Consider the following 14,495-nt stretch of genomic DNA (forward strand, 5'->3'; position numbering starts at 1 on the left):
CAGGCACGGGGAACACCGACGGAGCTCTCGGGCCCGGGCGCCCCGGGGGTAGGACTGCCCGGGACCCGTGGAGCCCGACCCTGGGCACTTTGCCACGCCGCGGGCCGGAGGAGTGAAGCCTGGGAGGATGTTGCCCGGGCGTAGCCCATCTGGTCCCCGGCAAAGAACCGCCAGCCCCGGAGGGGTCTTCCGGCATACCCTGCCCATACTAATCCGGAGGAAGGCTACCCCCCTTTCTTGTAACCCACGCGCTCCGAGTGACGGAGGGGACTCTAGGCCCGGACGCGCCCGTCCTCCTGGAGCCCTGGCTGGGATCCGGGAGGCAAATAGACCCTCATCGGGACTTCCAGGCCGGCCCGGCCATCTGGTCGCCCCATTGGGAAGCATTGCGCGTGACCAGATGGCCGAGGGGAGAGGTGCAACCAGATGGACGGGACTGAAAGAACTCCCATCTGTCCAACCCCGAGCCTTCGCGCTAGGGTTCCTGCCTGCCCACGCAGGGCTCCGTGGCTGCAGGGCTCAGGGGCTGCAGGGCTCCAGGGCTCCAGGGCTGCAGGGCTCTGGTCCTGCAGGGCTCCAGGGCTCCGGGCTGAAGGGCTGAAGGGCTTCAGGGCTGCAGGGCTTTGGGGCTGCAGGCCTCGGGGGACGCCCGGGGGACCCATGGAGCCCGTCCTGGGCACTTTGCCTCGCCGCGGGCTGGAGGAGGAAGCACCCGACGCCCCGGGGAAGTGACGTCCGGGCTTGGCCCATCTGGTCCCCGGCTGAGAACCGCAATCCCCAGGAGGGGTGTCCCGGCATACCCTGCCCCTACTAATCCGGAGGAAGGCTACCCACCTTTCTTGTAACCCTCGCGCTCCGAGTGACGGAGGGGACCCTAGGCGCGGATGCGCCCGGCCTCCTGGAGCCCTGGCTGGGATCCGCGAGGCGGATGGACCCTCATCGGGACTTCCAGGCTGGCCCGGCCATCTGGTCGCCCTATTGGAAAGCATTGCGCGCGACCAGATGGCCGAGGGGAGAGGTGCAACCAGATGGACGGGACTGACAGGACTCCCATCTGTCCAACCCGAGCCTTCGCGCTAGGGTTCCCGCCTGCCCACGCAGGGCTCCGGGGCTGCAGGGCTCCAGGGCTGCAGGGCTCCAGGGCTGCAGGGCTCTGGGCCTGCAGGGCTCCGGGGCTGCAGGGCTCCGGGCCTGCAGGGCTCCGGGCCTGCAGGGCTCCGGGGCTGCAGGGCTCCGGGCCTGCAGGGCTCCGGGCCTGCAGGGCTCCAGGGCTCCGGGCTGAAGGGCTCCAGGGCTGCAGGGCTTTGGGGCTGCAGGCCTCGGTGGCTGCAGGGCTCCGGGGCTGCAGGGCTCCGGGCCTGCAGGGCTCCGGGGCTGCAGGGCTCCGGGCCGCCTGCAGGGCTCCGGGCCTGCAGGGCTCCGGGGCTGCAGGGCTCCGGGCCTGCAGGGCTCCGGGCCTGCAGGGCTCCAGGGCTCCGGGCTGAAGGGCTCCAGGGCTGCAGGGCTTTGGGGCTGCAGGCCTCGGTGGACGCCCGGGGGACCCATGGAGCCCGTCCTGGGCACTTTGCCTCGCCGCGGGCTGGAGGAGGAAGCACCCGACGCTCCGGGGAAGTGACGTCCGGGCTTGGCCCATGTGGTCCCCGCCTGAGAACCGCAAACCCCAGGAGGGGTGTCCCGGCATACCCTGCCCCTACTAATTCGGAGGAAGGCTACCCACCTTTCTTGTAACCCTCGCGCTCCGAGTGACGGAGGGGACCCTAGGCGCGGATGCGCCCGGCCTCCTGGAGCCCTGGCTGGGATCCGCGAGGCGGATGGACCCTCATCGGGACTTCCAGGCTGGCCCGGCCATCTGGTCGCCCTATTGGAAAGCATTGCGCGCGACCAGATGGCCGAGGGGAGAGGTGCAACCAGATGGACGGGACTGACAGGACTCCCATCTGTCCAACCCCGAGCCTTCGCGCTAGGGTTCCCGCCTGCCCACGCAGGGCTCCGGGGCTGCAGGGCTCCGGGGCTGCAGGGCTCCAGGGCTGCAGGGCTCTGGGGCTGCAGGGCTCCGGGCCTGCAGGGCTCTGGGCCTGCAGGGCTCCGGGCCTGCAGGGCCCGGGCCTGCAGGGCTCCGGGCCTGCAGGGCTCCAGGGCTGCAGGGCTCCGGGCCTGCAGGGCTCCGGGGCTCCGGACTGAAGGGCTCCAGGGCTGCAGGGCTTTGGGGCTGCAGGCCTCGGTGGCTGCAGGGCTCCAGGGCTGCAGGGCTCCGGGCCTGCAGGGCTCCGGGGCTGCAGGGCTCCGGGCCGCCTGCAGGGCTCCGGGCCTGCAGGGCTCCGGGCCTGCAGGGCTCCGGGGCTGCAGGGCTCCGGGGCTGCAGGGCTCCGGGCCTGCAGGGCTCCGGGCCTGCAGGGCTCCAGGGCTCCGGGCTGAAGGGCTCCAGGGCTGCAGGGCTTTGGGGCTGCAGGCCTCGGTGGACGCCCGGGGGACCCATGGAGCCCGTCCTGGGCACTTTGCCTCACCGCGGGCTGGAGGAGGAAGCACCCGACGCCCCGGGGAAGTGACGTCCGGGCTTGGCCCATCTGGTCCCCGCCTGAGAACCGCAAACCCCAGGAGGGGTGTCCCGGCATACCCTGCCCCTACTAATCCGGAGGAAGGCTACCCACCTTTCTTGTAACCCTCGCGCTCCGAGTGACGGAGGGGACCCTAGGCGCGGATGCGCCCGGCCTCCTGGAGCCCTGGCTGGGATCCGCGAGGCGGATGGACCCTCATCGGGACTTCCAGGCTGGCCCGGCCATCTGGTCGCCCTATTGGAAAGCATTGCGCGCAACCAGATGGACGGGACTGACAGGACTCCCATCTGTCCAACCCCGAGGGTTCCCGCCTGCCCACGCAGGGCTCCGTGGCTGCAGGGCTCCGGGGCTGCAGGGCTCCAGGGCTGCAGGGCTCCGGGGCTGCAGGGCTCCGGGCCTGCAGGGCTCCGGGCCTGCAGGGCTCTGGGGCTGCAGGGCTCCGGGCCTGCAGGGCTCCGGGCCTGCAGGGCTCCGGGCCTGCAGGGCTCGGGGCCTGCAGGGCTCCGGGCCTGCAGGGCTCCAGGGCTGCAGGGCTCCGGGCCTGCAGGGCTCCGGGCCTGCAGGGCTCCGGGGCTCCGGGCTGAAGGGCTCCAGGGCTGCAGGGCTTTGGGGCTGCAGGCCTCGGTGGCTGCAGGGCTCCGGGGCTGCAGGGCTCCGGGCCTGCAGGGCTCCGGGGCTGCAGGGCTCCGGGCCGCCTGCAGGGCTCCGGGCCTGCAGGGCTCCGGGCCTGCAGGGCTCCGGGGCTGCAGGGCTCCGGGCCTGCAGGGCTCCGGGCCTGCAGGGCTCTGGGCCTGCAGGGCTCCAGGGCTCCGGGCTGAAGGGCTCCAGGGCTGCAGGGCTTTGGGGCTGCAGGCCTCGGTGGACGCCCGGGGGACCCATGGAGCCCGTCCTGGGCACTTTGCCTCGCCGCGGGCTGGAGGAGGAAGCACCCGACGCCCCGGGGAAGTGACGTCCGGGCTTGGCCCATCTGGTCCCCGCCTGAGAACCGCAATCCCCAGGAGGGGTGTCCCGGCATACCCTGCCCCTACTAATCCGGAGGAAGGCTACCCACCTTTCTTGTAACCCTCGCGCTCCGAGTGACAGAGGGGACCCTAGGCGCGGATGCGCCCGGCCTCCTGGAGCCCTGGATGGGATCCGCGAGGCGGATGGACCCTCATCGGGACTTCCAGGCTTGCCCGGCCATCTGGTCACCCTATTGGAAAGCATTGCGCGCGACCAGATGGCCGAGGGGAGAGGTGCAACCAGATGGACGGGACTGACAGGACTCCCATCTGTCCAACCCCGAGGCTCCGGGGCTGCAGGGCTCCAGGGCTGCAGGGCTCTGGGCCTGCAGGGCTCCGGGCCTGCAGGGCTCCGGGCCTGCAGGGCTCCGGGCCTGCAGGGCTCCGGGCCTGCAGGGCTCGGGGCCTGCAGGGCTCCGGGCCTGCAGGGCTCGGGGCCTGCAGGGCTCCGGGCCTGCAGGGCTCCGGGGCTGCAGGGCTCCGGGCCTGCAGGGCTCCGGGCCTGCAGGGCTCCGGGGCTCCGGGCTGAAGGGCTCCAGGGCTGCAGGGCTTTGGGGCTGCAGGCCTCGGTGGCTGCAGGGCTCCGGGGCTGCAGGGCTCCGGGGCTGCAGGGCTCCGGGCCTGCAGGGCTCCGGGGCTGCAGGGCTCCGGGCCGCCTGCAGGGCTCCGGGCCGCCTGCAGGGCTCCGGGCCTGCAGGGCTCCGGGGCTGCAGGGCTCCGGGCCTGCAGGGCTCCGGGCCTGCAGGGCTCCAGGGCTCCGGGCTGAAGGGCTCCAGGGCTGCAGGGCTTTGGGACTGCAGGCCTCGGTGGACGCCCGGGGGACCCATGGAGCCCGTCCTGGGCACTTTGCCTCGCCGCGGGCTGGAGGAGGAAGCACCCGACGCCCCGGGGAAGTGACGTCCGGGCTTGGCCCATCTGGTCCCCGCCTGAGAACCGCAATCCCCAGGAGGGGTGTCCCGGCATACCCTGCCCCTACTAATCCGGAGGAAGGCTACCCACCTTTCTTGTAACCCTCGCGCTCCGAGTGACAGAGGGGACCCTAGGCGCGGATGCGCCCGGCCTCCTGGAGCCCTGGATGGGATCCGCGAGGCGGATGGACCCTCATCGGGACTTCCAGGCTTGCCCGGCCATCTGGTCGCCCTATTGGAAAGCATTGCGCGCGACCAGATGGCCGAGGGGAGAGGTGCAACCAGATGGACGGGACTGACAGGACTCCCATCTGTCCAACCCCGAGGCTCCGGGGCTGCAGGGCTCCAGGGCTGCAGGGCTCTGGGCCTGCAGGGCTCCGGGCCTGCAGGGCTCCGGGCCTGCAGGGCTCCGGGCCTGCAGGGCTCCGGGCCTGCAGGGCTCCGGGCCTGCAGGGCTCCGGGCCTGCAGGGCTCCGGGCCTGCAGGGCTCCGGTCCTGCAGGGCTCCGGGGCTGCAGGGCTCCGGGCCTGCAGGGCTCCGGGCCTGCAGGGCTCCATGGCTCCGGGCTGAAGGGCTCCAGGGCTGCAGTGCTTTGGGGCTGCAGGCCTCGGTGGCTGCAGGGCTCCGGGGCTGCAGGGCTCCGGGCCTGCAGGGCTCCGGGGCTGCAGGGCTCCGGGCCGCCTGCAGGGCTCCGGGCCTGCAGGGCTCCGGGCCTGCAGGGCTCCGGGGCTGCAGGGCTCCGGGCCTGCAGGGCTCCGGGCCTGCAGGGCTCCGGGCCTGCAGGGCTCCAGGGCTCCGGGCTGAAGGGCTGCAGGGCTTTGGGGCTGCAGGCCTCGGTGGACGCCCGGGGGACCCATGGAGCCCGTCCTGGGCACTTTGCCTCGCCGCGGGCTGGAGGAGGAAGCACCCGACGCCCCGGGGAAGTGACGTCCGGGCTTGGCCCATCTGGTCCCCGCCTGAGAACCGCAATCCCCAGGAGGGGTGTCCCGGCATACCCTGCCCCTACTAATCCGGAGGAAGTCTACCCACCTTTCTTGTAACCCTCGCGCTCCGAGTGACGGAGGGGACCCTAGGAGCGGATGCGCCCGGCCTCCTGGAGCCCTGGCTGGGATCCGCGAGGCGGATGGACCCTCATCGGGACTTCCAGGCTGGCCCGGCCATCTGGTCGCCCTATTGGAAAGCATTGTGCGCGACCAGATGGCCAAAGGGAAAGGTGCGACCAGATGGCCGGGACCGAAAGGACTCCCAGCTGCCCACACCGAGCCATAGCAGGAGGGCTCCTGCCTGCCCTTGCAGGGCTCCGGGGCTCTGCACCAGGGTCCCTTGTCCCGGGCAGATGGACACTTGGCAGGCCGCAGGACGTGGGATCCCAGGCCCTGACCAAACATCAGGAGGCCCGGGGCCGGTCCCTGCTTCTCAACGCAGCCAGGCCGGGGAGATAGGGGAGCCTGCCCAAGCACGAGGGACCCCAGTCCCGGGCACACGGTCCCTCAGGTTGTGCGCTCGTTTTCAACAATTTTTTTTTTCAAAATTCCGCGAAGAGGCATTCCGCAAATTCCGCCCAGCCCTACCCTAAACCCTAAAACACCAGCCCTAGCACGACCCCCTACACTGCCCAAACACCAATGCACTGCCCTAAACCCTGAAACACCAACCCCCTGCACGACCCCCTACACTGCCCGAATACCACTGCACTGCCCTAAACCCTGAAACACCACCCCCAGAAAGACCCCCTACACTGCCCGAACACCACTGCCCTAAACCCTGAAACACCACCCCCAGCAAGACCCCCTACACTGCCTGAACACCACTAAACTGCCCTAAACCCTCAAACACCACCCCAGCAAGACCCCTTACACTGCCCGAACACCACTGCACTGCCCGAAACCCTGAAACACAACCCCCGCACGACCGCCTACACTGCCCGAACACCACTGCACTGCCCTAAACCCTGAAACACCACCCCCGCACAAGCCCCTACACTGCCCGAACACCACTGTACTGCCCTAAACCCTGAAAGACCACCCCCAGCACTACCCCCTACACTGCCCGAACACCACTGCACTGCCCTAAACCCTGAAACACCACCCCCTGCACTACCCCCTACATTTCCTGAATACCACTGCATTGCCCTAAACCCTGAAACACCAGCCCTAGCATGACCCAGTACACTGCCCAAACACCACTGCACTGCCCTAAACCCTAGAACACCAGCCCCAGCATGACCCACTACACTGCCCGAACGCCATTGCACTGGCCTAAACCACCACCCCCACACATCCCCCAACACTGTCCTAACAGCACTGCTCTGCCCTAAACCCTAAAACACCAGCCACAACATGACCCCCTACACTACCCGAACACCACTGCACTGCCTTAAACACTGAAACACCAGCCCCAGCATGACCCAGTACATTGCCCAAACACCACTGCACTGCCCTAAACCCTAAAGCACCAGTCCCAGCACGACCCCCTACACTGACCGAACACCACTGCAGTGCCCTAAACCCTGAAACACCACCACCAGTACGACCCCCTACACTGCCCAAACACCACTGCACTGCCCTAAACCCTGAAACACCACCTCCTGCATGACCCCCTACACTGCCCGAACAATACTGCACTGCCCTAAACCCTGAAACACCACATCCTGCATAACCCCCTATACTGAACGAACAACACTGCACTGCCATAAACCCTGAAACACCACCCCCAGAAAGACCCCCTACACTGCCCGAACACCACTGCCCTAAACCCTGAGACACCACCCCCTGCAAGACCCCCTACACTGCCTGAACACCACTAAACTGCCCTAAACCGTCAAACACCACCCCCAGCAAGACCCCTTACACTGCCTGAACACCACTGCCCTAAACCCTGAAACACCACCCCCATCAAGAACCTCAACACTGCCGAAACACCACTGCACTGCCCTAAAACCTGAAACACCACCCCCTGCACAAACCCCTACACTGCCTGAAAACCACTGCACTGCCCTAAACCCTGAAACACCACCCCAGCATGAACCCCTACACTGCCCGAACACCACTGCACTGCCCGAAACCCTGAAACACCACCCCCGCACGACCGCCTACACTGCCCGAACACCACTGCACTGCCCTAAACCCTGAAACACCACCCCCGCACAAGCCCCTACACTGCCCGAACACCACTGTACTGCCCTAAACCCTGATAGACCACCCCCAGCACTACCCCCTACACTGCCTGAACACCACTGCACTGCCCTAAACCCTGAAACACCACCCCCAGCATGACCCCCTATACTTCCCGAATACCACTGCACTGCCCTAAACCCTAGAACACCAGCTCCAGCATGACCCACTACACTGCCCGAACGCCACTGCACTGCCCTAAACCACCACCCCCACACATCCCCCAACACTGTCCTAACAGCACTGCTCTGCCCTAAACCCTAAAACACCAGCCCTAGCACGACCCCCTACACTGCCCAAACACCAATGCACTGCCCTAAACCCTGAAACACCAACCCCCTGCACGACCCCCTACACTGCCCGAATACCACTGCACTGCCCTAAACCCTGAAACACCACCCCCAGAAAGACCCCCTACACTGCCCGAACACCACTGCCCTAAACCCTGAAACACCACCCCCAGCAAGACCCCCTACACTGCCTGAACACCACTAAACTGCCCTAAACCCTCAAACACCACCCCAGCAAGACCCCTTACACTGCCTGAACACCACTGCCCTAAACCCTGAAACACCACCCCCATCAAGAACCTCAACACTGCCCAAACACCACTGCACTGCCCTAAAACCTGAAACACCACCCTCTGCACGAACCCCTACACTGCCTGAACACCACTGCACTGCCCTAAACCCTGAAACACCACCCCAGCACGAACCCCTACACTGCCCGAACACCACTGCACTGCCCGAAACCCTAAAACACAACCCCCGCACGACCGCCTACACTGCCCGAACACCACTGCACTGCCCTAAACCCTGAAACACCACCCCCCGCACAAGCCCCTACACTGCCCGAACACCACTGTACTGCCCTAAACCCTGAAAGACCACCCCCAGCACTACCCCCTACACTGCCCGAACACCACTGCACTGCCCTAAACCCTGAAACACCACCCCCTGCACTACCCCCTACATTTCCTGAATACCACTGCACTGCCCTAAACCCTGAAACACCACCCCCAGCATGACCCCCTATACTTCCCGAATACCACTGCATTGCCTTAAACCCTGAAACACCAGCCCTAGCATGACCCAGTACACTGCCCAAACACCACTGCACTGCACTAAACCCTAGAACACCAGCCCTAGCATGACCCACTACACTGCCCGAACGCCATTGCACTGCCCTAAACCACCACCCCCACACATCCCCCAACACTGTCCGAACAGCACTGCTCTGCCCTAAACCCTAAAACACCAGCCACAACATGACCCCCTACACTACCCGAACACCACTGCACTGCCTTAAACACTGAAACACCGGCCCCAGCATGACCCAGTACATTGCCCAAACACCACTGCACTGCCCTAAACCCTAAAGCACCAGTCCCAGCACGACCCCCTACACTGACCGAACACCACTGCAGTGCCCTAAACCCTGAAACACGACCACCAGTACGACCCCCTACACTGCCCGAACACCACTGCACTGCCCTAAACCCTGAAACACCATCTCCTGCATGACCCCCTACACTGCCCGAACAATACTGCACTGCCCTAAACCCTGAAACACCACATCCTGCATAACCCCCTATACTGAACGAACAACACTGCACTGCCATAAACCCTGAAACACCACCCCCAGAAAGACCCCCTACACTGCCCGAACACCACTGCCCTAAACCCTGAAACACCACCCCCTGCAAGACCCCCTACACTGCCTGAACACCACTAAACTGCCCTAAACCGTCAAACACCACCCCCAGCAAGACCCCTTACACTGCCTGAACACCACTGCCCTAAACCCTGAAACACCACCCCCATCAAGAACCTCAACACTGCCCAAACACCACTGCACTGCCCTAAAACCTGAAACACCACCCCCTGTACAAACCCCTACACTGCCTGAAAACCACTGCACTGCCCTAAACCCTGAAACACCACCCCAGCATGAACCCCTACACTGCCCGAACACCACTGCACTGCCCGAAACCCTGAAACACCACCCCCGCACGACCACCTACACTGCCCGAACACCACTGCACTGCCCTAAACCCTGAAACACCACCCCCCGCACAAGCCCCTACACTGCCCGAACACCACTGTACTGCCCTAAACCCTGATAGACCACCCCCAGCACTACCCCCTACACTGCCTGAACACCACTGCACTGCCCTAAACCCTGAAACACCACCCCCTGCACGACCCCCTTTTATTTCCGGAATACCACTGCACTGCCCTAAACCCTGAAACACCAGCCCCAGCATGACCCAGTACACTGCCCAAACACCACTGCACTGCCCTAAACCCTGAAACACCACCCCCTGCACGACCCCCTTTTATTTCCGGAATACCACTGCACTGCCCTAAACCCTGAAACACCAGCCCCAGCATGACCCAGTACACTGCCCAAACACCACTGCACTTCCCTAAACCCTAAAACACCAGCCCCAGCATGACCCACTACACTGCCCGAATGCCACTGCACTGCCCTAAACACTGAAACACCACCCCCAGCATGACCCAGTACACTGCCGGAACACCACTGCACTGCCCTAAACCCTAAAGCACCAGTTCCAGCACGACCCCCTACACTGACCAAAAACCACTGCAGTGCCCTAAACCCTGAAACACCACCACCAGCAAGACCCCCTACACTGCCCGACCACCACTGCACAGCCCTAAACCCTGAAACACCACTCCTGCATGACCCCCTACACTGCCTGATCACCACTGCACTGCCCTAAACCTGAAACACCACCCCCTGCACAACCCCCTACACTGCCCAAACACCACTCCACTGCCCTAAACCCTAAAACGCCAACCCCTGCACAACCCCCTACACTGCCCGACCACAACTGCACTACCCTAAACCATAAGACACCACCCCCAACACGACCCCCTACCCTGCCCGAACACCACTGCACTACGCTTAACCCTAAAACTCCAGCCCCAGCACGACCCCCTACACTGCCCAAAAACCAATACACTGCGCTAAACCCTAAAACTCCAGCCCCAGCACGACCCCTCACACTGCCCGAACACCACTGCACTGCCCTAAACCCTGAAACACCACCCCCAGCACGACCCCCTACACTGCCCAAGCATCACTGCACTGCCCTAAACCCTGAAACACATCCCCTGCACGACTCCCTACACTGCCCGAAAACCACTACACTGCCCTAAACCCTAAAACACCACCCCCTGCACAACCCCTTACACTGCCCGAACACAACAACACTGCCCTAAACCCTGAAACACCAGCCCCAGCATGACCCCCTACACTGCCCGAACACCACTGCACTGCCGTAAACCCTTAAACACCACCACCTGCACGATCCCCTACACTGCCCGAACAATACTGCACTGCCCTAAACCCTGAAACACCACCTCCCCTGGACGACCCCTTACACTGCCCGAACACCACCGCACTGCCCTAAACCCTAAAACACCACCCCCTGCACAACCCCTTACACTGCCCAAACACCACTACACTGCTCTAAACCCTGAACCACCACCCCCAGCACGCCCCTCTACACTGTCCGTACACCACTGCATTGCCCTAAGCCCTGAAACACCACCCCCAGCACGACCCCAACACTGCCCAAATACCACTGCACTGCCCTAAACCCTGAAACACCACCCCCAGCACGACCCCCTACACTGCCCGAACACAACAACACTGCCCCAAACCCTGAAACACCAGCCCCAGCACGACCCCATACACTGCCCGAACAAAACTGCACTGCCCTAAACCCTGAAAATCCACCACCTGCACGACCCCCTATACTGAACGAACACCACTTCACTGCCCTAAACCCTGAAACACCACCCCCTGCACGACCCCCTACACTGCCCGAACAAGACTACACTGCTCTAAACCCTGAAACACCACCCCCTGCATGACCCCCTACACTGCCAGAACAGCACTGCACTGCCCTAAACCCTGAAACACCACACCCTGCACGCCCCCCTACACTGCCCGAACACCACTGCACTGCCCTAAACCCCAAAACACCACCCCCAGCACAACCCCTACACTGCCCGAACACCACTGCACTTCCCTATACCCTGAAACACCACCCCCCTGCATGACCCCCTGCACTGGCCGACCACCACTGCACTGCCCTAAATTGTGAAACACCAGCCCCATCACGGCCCCCTACACTCCCCGAACATCACTGCACTGCCCTAAACCCTGAAACACCAGCCCCAGCACGACCCCCTGCATTGCCCGAACACCAGTGCACTGCCCTAAACCCCAAATCATCACCCCCTGCATGACCCCCTGCACTGCCCGAACACCACTGCACTGCCCTAAACCCCGAAACCCCACCCCCCTGCATAACCCCCTGCACTGCCTGAACACCACTGCACTTCCCTAAACCCCGAAACACCATCCCCCTGCATGACCCCCTGCACTGCCCGAACACCACTGCACTTGCCTAAACCCTGAAACATCACCCCCAGCAAGACCCCCTGCACTGCCCGAACACCACTGCTCTGCCCTAAACCCTGAAACACCACCCCCAGGAAGACCCACTGCACTGACCGACCACCACTGCACTGCCCTAAACCCTGAAACACCAGCCCCAGCACGACCGCCTACACTCCCCGAACACCACTGCACTGCCCTAAACCCTGAAACACCAGCCCCAGCACGACCCCCTACACTGCCCGAACACCACTGCACTGCCCTAATCCCTGAAACACCACCCCCAGCACGACCCCCACACTGCCCGAACACCACTGCTCTGCCCTGAACACTGAAACACCTGCCCCAGCACGACCCCCTGCACTGCCAAAACACCACTGCACTGCCCTGAACCCTGAAACACCAGCCTCAGTACGACCCCCTACACTGCCCGAACACCACTACACTGCCCTAAACCCTGAAACACCACCCCCCTGCATGACCCCCTACACTGCCCGAACAATACTGCACTGCCCTAAACCCTGAAACACCACCTCCTGCATAACCCCCTATACTGAGCGAACAACACTGCACTGCCATAAACCCTGAAACACCACCCCCAGCATGACCCCCTACACTTCCCAAATACCGCTGCACTGCCCTCAACCCTGAAACACCAGCCCCAGCACGACCCCCACACTGCCCGAACACCACTGCTCTGTCCTGAATCCTAAAACACCAGCCCCAGCAAGACCCACTACACTGCCCGAACACCACTGCACTGCCTTAAACACGGAAACACCAGCCCCAGCATGACCCAGTACACTGCCCAAACACCACTGCACAGCCCTAAACCCCAAAACACCAGTCCCAGCACGACCCCCTACAATGCCCGAACACCACTGCACTGCCCTAAACCCTGAAACACCACCCCCAGCAAGACCCCCTACACTGCCCGATCACCACTGCACTGCCCTAAACCCTGAAACACCACCCTGCATGACCCACTACACTGCCGAACACCACTGCACTGCCCTAATCTCTGAAACGCCACCCCCTGCATGACCCCCTACACTTCCCGAACACTACTACACTGCCCTAAACCCTAAAACGCCACCCCCTGCGCGACCCCTTCACTGCCCGAACACCACTGCACAACCCTACACCATAAAACACCACCCCCAGCATGACCCCCTACACTGCCCGAACACCACTGCACTACTCTTAACCCTTAAACTCCAGCCCCAGCAAGACCCCCTACACTGCCCGAAAACCAATACACTGCCCTAAACCCTAAAACACCAGCCCGAGCACGACCCCTCACACTGCCCGAACACCACTGCACTGCCCTCAACCCTGAAACACCACCCCCAGCATGACCCCCTACACTGCCCGAACACCACTGCACAACCCTACACCATAAAACACCACCCCCAGCATGACCCCCTACACTGCCCGAACACCACTGCACTACTCTTAACCCTTAAACTCCAGCCCCAGCAAGACCCCCTACACTGCCCGAAAACCAATACACTGCCCTAAACCCTAAAACACCAGCCCGAGCACGACCCCTCACACTGCCCGAACACCACTGCACTGCCCTCAACCCTGAAACACCACCCCCAGCACGACCCCCTACACTGCCCAAACACCACTGCACTGCCCTAAACTCTGAAACACCACCCCCAGCAAGACCCCCTATACTGCCTGAACACCACTAAACTGCCCTAAACCCTGAAACACCACCCCCAGCAAGACCCCTTACACTGCCTGAACACCACTGCCCTAAACCCTGAAACACCACCCCCATGAAGAACCTCAACACTGCCCAAACACCACTGCACTGCCCTAAAACCTGAAACACCACCCCCTGCATGAACCCCTACACTGCCTGAACACCACTGCACTGCCCTAAACCCTGAAACACCACCCCAGCATGAACCCCTACACTGCCCGAACAATACTGCACTGCCCTAAACCCTGAAACACGACCCCCTGCATAACCCCCTATACTGAACGGACAAAACTGCACTGCCATAAACCCTGAAACACCACCCCCAGCATGACCCCCTACACTTCCCTAATACCACTGTACTGCCCTAAACCCTGAAACACCAGCCCCAGCATGACCCCCACACTGCCCGACCACCACTGCTCTGCCCTGAACCCTAAAACACCAGCCCCGGCACGACCCACTACACTGCCTGAACACCACTGCACTGCCCTAAACCACCACCCTCGCACATCCCCCAACACTGCCCGAACACCACTGCTCTTCCCTAAACCCTGAAACACCAGCCACAACATGACCCAGTACACTGCCCGAACACCACTGCACTGCCCTAAACCCTAAAACACCACCCCCAGCAAGACCCCCTACACTGCCCGATCACCACTGCACTGCCCTAAACCCTGAAACACCACCCTGCATGACCCCCTACACTG

Source organism: Triturus cristatus, chromosome 1_1 (assembly GCF_964204655.1).
Source record: "Triturus cristatus chromosome 1_1, aTriCri1.1, whole genome shotgun sequence".
Classification (NCBI taxonomy): Eukaryota; Metazoa; Chordata; class Amphibia; order Caudata; family Salamandridae; genus Triturus; species Triturus cristatus.